The following is a 7297-nucleotide window of genomic DNA, read 5'->3' on the forward strand; positions in this document are numbered from 1 at the left end:
CCACGATTTAGAGACGTAATTGAGATAGGTAGATACTAATGAGAAGCCAATTGTTATACATGGTTGAGGATGACGCAGAAAGTTTTGTTGTCCCTGGAAACCAAGGAGATCGGTGTGAAAATCTTCGTGGTTTATAAGTAGAAAGCGCGTTAAGTTATTTTCCATGGAGACTATCTTAAATTAAATGTAAAATTGTTAGCTTAAAGAGCATATAATTTGTTGAGTGATTTAGTTTAATGAGTATAAAAATGTAAACATGAAATCTAACAAAATAACGATTTCAGCGGAACTTTCTACAATTGAACATAATAAAAAGGATTATATTGGAATAGGTAGAGTAGTGAGCAGGGCCCATGGAAGTCCCCATCTCCATCTCGTCCCACGCCTGCGAAGTGCGGGGCAAGGTTGGTGATTATAGCGATGAAAAAAATGGATCATTGAACATTTTTCAGTTCTTTTAATAAGAATGACAAAAAATAAGTAAAAAGAGGAGAGATAAAAGGGTACTACTCGTGCCAATTAATGACATGAATGCGATAGATTGAATCTGAACCCACAAACTTGTATTTAGAAGTAGGAATTATCAAGGAAATAGTTAAGGATCTATAAGAATTTAGAAAAGACCTTTTCTTTCAATTTTTTTTTTTTGATTTCTTTCAATTTTTTTTTTGAAATTTAAGTGTTTATTCAATGAGATGAGTGATAGATTGAATCTGAACTCACAAACTTGCAAGGAATTACTAAGGCAATAGTTAACGATCTATAAGAACTCAGAAAAGATTTTTTCTTTCGGTGGATTATGATCCATATCGGATCCTGACGACATTGGAAAGAAGAGAAAAAAAAAAGGTACAGGAAAAGGGTGCATCGCAATCTACCATGGCCCCAATCATTCCAAGTCGTTATAAAAAGTAGAGGAAGTCGCACGAATCTCACATGCTTAAACGACTCGTGTCGTGAATTATGTATATTTGCTAAACACGTTGAGATCCTTGTATTTAGGAGTACCTGCAAGTGAATTACTCGACCAACCTATCTCAAAGATATGGTTGACATATATTAGCGCGAACAACACGCTATGTCGTTAAACAAAGTCATTTTTCGTTAGCCAAATTTGACGGAATTAACAGAATGATTCGATTGTATCAATTTGACAGGTTTTATGATTTAATTGCACTTTTTGTAAGTTTAAAAACTCAATTACATTTCCGTGATAAGTTTCGGAACTTCCCGTGCACTTATCCCGTTATAATTAGATATCATTTATGTTTGTCTTCTTGTCGACTGTTCTGAATCCCAAGATCACAGCGAAGATTACCCTTCAAAATAGCACAAGCCTCCACCTCCTACCGAGCCATTGAAGCTAAACTAGCCATGGTTACGTGAGGAAACTAGGTCCACGCAATACATCGTAATTAAATGAAATAAAAAAATAGAGAGAGAGAGATGAGAGCAAGTAGTGAAGGAAAATCGCCTCACGACTACCTGTATTGAAGCAATTGAAGAAATCCAATCTTCCCTACTCATCCCGGTCCTAACTCAATATAAGTCTTGACAACAGGCATGGCTAAGTAAAATCTTGAATGCACTACGTCAATATGGGCAAGGGACAACGATGCTCTATCTACACAATATTTCATTTGGTGTCGTAACAAATCTCAACTATTGATAATTACACAAAATTAGTCAAGTTGCATTGTCTGAAATATATGTGCTCCCAACGGAGTCGTCAGGTCTTTAATAACATCTAAAATAGAGGAATAAACACCAAATTGCAAATGTTGCTCCTTTGCAAGCCGGGCCAAACCATCTGTGCAACCATTCCGTGTGTAAGTTCCTACATTCAGCCAAATGAGGCTTTATCAGCAAATAATGCTTGAGTGCCTGTAATTGCTTGAATAATAGACATGGTATTCATATCAATGTGCAAATGGGTAACACTATTTGCTAATTCTAGTCTAAGGCCATCTCATAGCGCCAAAATTTTACCGCAATGTGTTCTTCATCCTCCGGAGCTTATATAATTCCAGAGATTTATGCTCGTTTGTAATTCATCATAATGTTTCGGAGATTTATGCTTGTTTGTAATTCATCATAATCATGTATATTTTGTCATTATTATTAAATGAAACGATGTGATGATATATAAAATCTGAAAATGATTTTGATTTTTCTTTTTGTGATTCAAGGAATAGGAATACTCCAAAGAATTATAAAATGACTTTCGTTGGTCAATTTAAAAGACAGGCAAAAGTCTTTTGGCGGGTCTGCCAAATTTTGGTCTTTTTGTGGAAAAGGTATGTGATTCCATTTTAGTAGACCGACTATGCAACTCTTATTGCACATGAACGATTAATCACTGGATGCACGAGAACTCGGACCTGATTTGTACCTTGTGGATGCGTGACCATTTTTTTCCCTTTTGAAGAAGAAAAGCCTCTTTGTTTATTACTCTTGACATTAGTTTAAAAAAAAAACAATGAGATTCAGGCAGTGTGTTGAAATTGCAAAACATCTTTGGCAAGACATACATGGTCGATCTTGATCGTCACTTTGTTAGTTCCTCAATCTCTCGTGTCGATTGTTGATTCAGTTATCGGAGGGAAAATTACCAAAACAATCCTAAACCTATTGCAATTGTGTTAATTCAATCCTAAACCTTTTCCTATTTGTTTATTACTCTTGACATTAGTTTAAAAAAAATTAATGAGATTCAGGCAGTATGTTAAAATTGCAAAATATCTTTGGGAAGACATACATGGTCGATCTTAATCGTCACTTTGTTAGTTCCTCAATCTCTCGTGTCAATTGTTGATTCATTTATAGGAGGGACAATTACCAAAACAGTCATAAATCTATTGCAATTGTATTAATTCAATCCTAAACTTTTTGCATTTGTGCCAATTAAGTCAATCTGGCCAGCTTTGACGTGAATGCCGGCCGGACCATCCAGGGGAAGAAGGAAAGCAAAAAAAAAAAAAAAAAAGAAAAAAAATTCGAAATTTTTTTAAAAAAAATTAAAAATTGCCACGTCAGTGTTGGCTAGATGGCCGATGTCCATGTCAACGCTAGCCAGCCAAAATTGGCCGGATGGACTTAATTGGCATAATTACAAAAGGTTTAGGATTGAATTGACACAATTGCAATATGTTTATGACTGTTTTGGTAATTTTCCCTTTATAGGAGGGATAATAACAACAAACAGTGCACGTGTGTGGTGGCTAGCACGTGTCGCCCCCAGGGTTTACCTCCCAGCTGTCGGCCGTGCGGGGGTTCCCTGGGTCATCAAAAAAAAAAAAATACACAGTCCATGAACTTTAGCCTAATGTACACTGTGGTCCCTAAACTTTTAATTTATTCAATATAGTCCATGAAATTTAGCCTAATGTTCAATATGGTCTTTGGATTTTTGCCGGTGGTTCCATAAAGAGTGAGAAGGAGTATTAGAGTAATTAAGTATAAATTATTAATTCATCTAATAGCTTAAGCTTTTAGAATAGTTGTCAATGATTCCACAAAATCTCACAGCTTATTACCCTTCACATTATTTATATAACAAAAAAGCAGTGAGACTTAGGCAATCTTGCTGAAATTGCAAAACATCTATGGCAAGACACATACATTGCATGGTCGATCTTAATCGTCACTTTGGCGGTACCTCAATCTCTCATGCGGATTGTTGATCCAATTATATGAAGTTGTAGAAAGAGTGACCCATCATTAAAGAGTCAAGCGGCTACACCAATTGAATGTATCTCTTATTTTGTCGAAAACTTCTATATTTTTCACTTGTTTGTATTAAGTGATATCTCGAGTCCGATTTCCCATACATATCAAATTTACATCTTTGATCTGATTCGAGGGAGGTCATTGATAGTGAAACTGAAGATGATAGGTCATCCAAAGTAAACGCAATGAGCCCATAAGACTTTGACATTTTGCCTTTAGTCACCCCACGTATCCTTTCACATAAAGTTTTGGAGTGGCATCAAGAAGCCCCAGAGTTCCGATCCATACAAATTGCTTATCGTTAAAGGCTATGGCGTCACCATCTCCTCTGGCTCTTCTACGACATAAGTGCTATAATAACAAACACAAAAATTAAATTAAGAAAAAACAAAGACCATATCATGTCACCCTCATTAGTGTACATTGTTTATACTTGGATCAGTTTGATCTCGATGTCCCGTAACTGCTGTTTCACTCAAAAAGTGAAAATCTTTCACCCAATAGATTGATTTTGGTTTTTTACAAGAAAAGGATTTTGTATTGATCTTGGACAAGATATTGAAAGATGAAATTTAAGAACAAGTTATAGAATTTAAAATGCTGGAAAGTAAATTTACAAGAAATAAGACCGAATAGTTGTAGTATTCATTGTGAGTATTTATAGCCCACCAACAACAGTTTCATATAAGCAGTTAGTACGTCTAATTACAAAGACTGCTAAGTGCCTTTCGTGATCACATGCATACATTTCGTACATTGATAATCATTATTCACGAGAAGTTATCGAGATAATCAATCGTTACTTGGTACTGCAACCGTCATCTGGTGTTGAAATCAACGCATCTCACTTGTCTTCTAATTCCAACACTTAAGCAAAATTTGGAAATGACAAATCATCAGTCATCGATGTTGATTTGGCGATAATTCCTATCGATAATTTCTCCCATTTGTTGTTGACAACAGCTTAGTACCCTTTAAATCAACCCCCTTGGGAGTTTCAGCCTTTTTTCGCTTCTTCAACTTATGGAGGAAAGGTATTTGACCTAAATCTGTCCCTTCCCTCCCTCTTTGGCTACTCTTTTTTCTATTTTCTCTTGTTTCTTGCTCTACCTTCCCAATCTAGATTTAGATTTGGGAGTTATGCTCTCCCGATCATAAATTTGAACTCAGCCTCTAGTTTTAATGGTGCTCATAGCAGTTTCGGTGTCAGATCTGTACTCGTTCAACATGTTTTTGTTAAAAGCTCTAGCGTCACGTACTTGCTAAAGGGCCTACTATCACTAGTATCAAATTTGAGCTTGTTCAATTTGTTTTTGTTGTCTTTATACGATGATGGTGTTAGGGACATCGAACTCAAGCACATACTGCCAAAAGACAAAGCCATAGCTACAAATGGAGATACCAGCGTATGCTCATCACTAATAATGATGTGTGATTCAGTGATCGGTCGCTGATCGCTTTGCTTGAATGTAATCATAGATTTGTTCTTAAAGGACGGGTGTGTGCTACCTTTGCCGACCATGCTATGATGATATACCTTGAATTCTGGATTTTGATTTGTTTTGCAGCTCCATTGGCTTGCTTTCTGTGGTGATTTTTAGCATCTCATGTGAATTTCATTTATCATTTTGATAATGAATGTAAATTTCCTTTGACAAAAAAAAATCAACCCCATTGTTCACAAATGACCTCTTGGATAGTCTACCAAACTTATCACTTGTCGATAATAAAAGCTAATCATGTTTTAGTGCAAACACATGCTTTGCTAATCCAATGTGTCATGTTGATGGGAAATTGGTCTTGATATGGCTCAAGAGGAGTCTTGGAATCAATCAAGCAGATTCTCATTACGTTTATCCGATGCTCGAATCACAATCATCACTTGGTGGAAATACACAAATTATAGCTCGTGGGAGGGTGCGGAGTGTGACGAATTCAGCGGTCACACTGTCGACCCCGACCTCGGTAGTAGTCGTCCCTTCGATACCATACAACACCGGTCTTGTTTTAATTTAATCTGTTGTGATATAACACAAAAGCTAGCGGATATTGCAATTCATATCTAACGCGAGAAAAAGAATTATTCGATTCAAGTCTGAATCATTCCCTATTTGACCAAATCTTTGGCTGCTCATCTTCTCTGCAACATATTCACTCTTCTTTCTCTCTCTTGCCTGAACAAATAAAGAAAAAAAAAAAATCTTAGATGCCCCCTAATGTCACCGGAAAGAAAAGGGTCCAAACCGAATCTTATTGGGCCTTGGGCTTTGGGCCCGCGACGCGGGTCAAGAAGCAGCCGAAAGAATTGGGTCAGGCCCAAAATCCGTTTTCTTTTTCGGATCCAATACGTAAGCCCTAGGGTTTTATGTTACGAAGCGATATAAAAGCTTCTCTCTGTCTAGCCAGTTTCTCTCCGTCGGAACCATCGTACCGCCTCGGTTCTCAAGCTCCGAAGCAGGTACCGTTCGAGCTCGATCTTTTGAAAATTATCGGTGCTGATCATCGCGTGATTGATCTTCAGCCTCGGATTTGGTTCGATCCATTTCGGGTTCGAATCTGTTTGCTTTTTGCTCCGTTTCGGATCCGCTTGGTCGTTTGAAAGTTTCGGCATTATTTGCGGTCGTCGTCGTTCGGCTTTGCTGAGTTCACGAGTTCAATCTGTAAATGGTTATCGCCCAATCTAATTAGGCCATTATATGTTGTAAGATGCGAGGAGGTGTTCTCTTCGTGAATCACGGGTGTTTGTTTTCCTGCCGAATGTATTGTGTTGGAAATGCTGTGTTTTGTTTTCGCTCGACCTCTTCTGTTGAAATTGTTGTTTATGTGGATTGATGAAAGTTCTGTGGTGATGCGTTGTTGGAAGTAACTGTTTACTTTTTCTCGGCATGAGGAGGTTGAAATCAAGTTTTGATTCTTATCTGATTGTACTGCTTACTTGTCGGAATCGTTCGTGATGTAGCATTTTGTTGTTCTAGTGTGCAGTGGGAGTGTGAAGGTTTGAGATTGTTGATGCCCTTTGAATGGGGATTGTAGTTCTAAATCCAGACATGATTCTTGTACTATAAATGAGATTTACTCAGATTTCTGCTGTCTAGGAATGTCCTGATTTGAGCTCAAACGTGATTCAGCTTATTTAAGCTGTTAGTCGACAAAACTTAAAAATCACTATTGTTTGGTTTACTCCCTTACTGTGTTATTCTGAATTGAAATTATTGTGTCGGCAATGTGGAAGATACTGTGCTTATGATATTTAGTTTTCTTAATTTCTATATAGGCTCTGAAAGCCAGTTTTAACATTGTGCAGAGTGTAAAAACAAAATTGCTGTACTTTTCGTTAATGTGTTTGAATCATTTAAACTTTTGCTGATAACATATAATGTACATCTCAGAGCCATCTTAACCTTAAAAGCTTCGTTTTTTTTCCCTTTTTAGGTAAGTCATGGTTAAACATAACAATGTCGTGCCAAATGGGCACTTCAGAAAGCACTGGCAAAATTACGTCAAGACCTGGTTTAACCAGCCTGCAAGAAAAGCTAGAAGACGCTTAGGTAATTGAATTGCTCGCTTT

This window comes from Syzygium oleosum, unplaced genomic scaffold, assembly GCF_021117445.2.
Source record: "Syzygium oleosum isolate NSW1041296 unplaced genomic scaffold, Sole_v2.1 Sole_v2.14, whole genome shotgun sequence".
Taxonomy (NCBI): Eukaryota; Viridiplantae; Streptophyta; class Magnoliopsida; order Myrtales; family Myrtaceae; genus Syzygium; species Syzygium oleosum.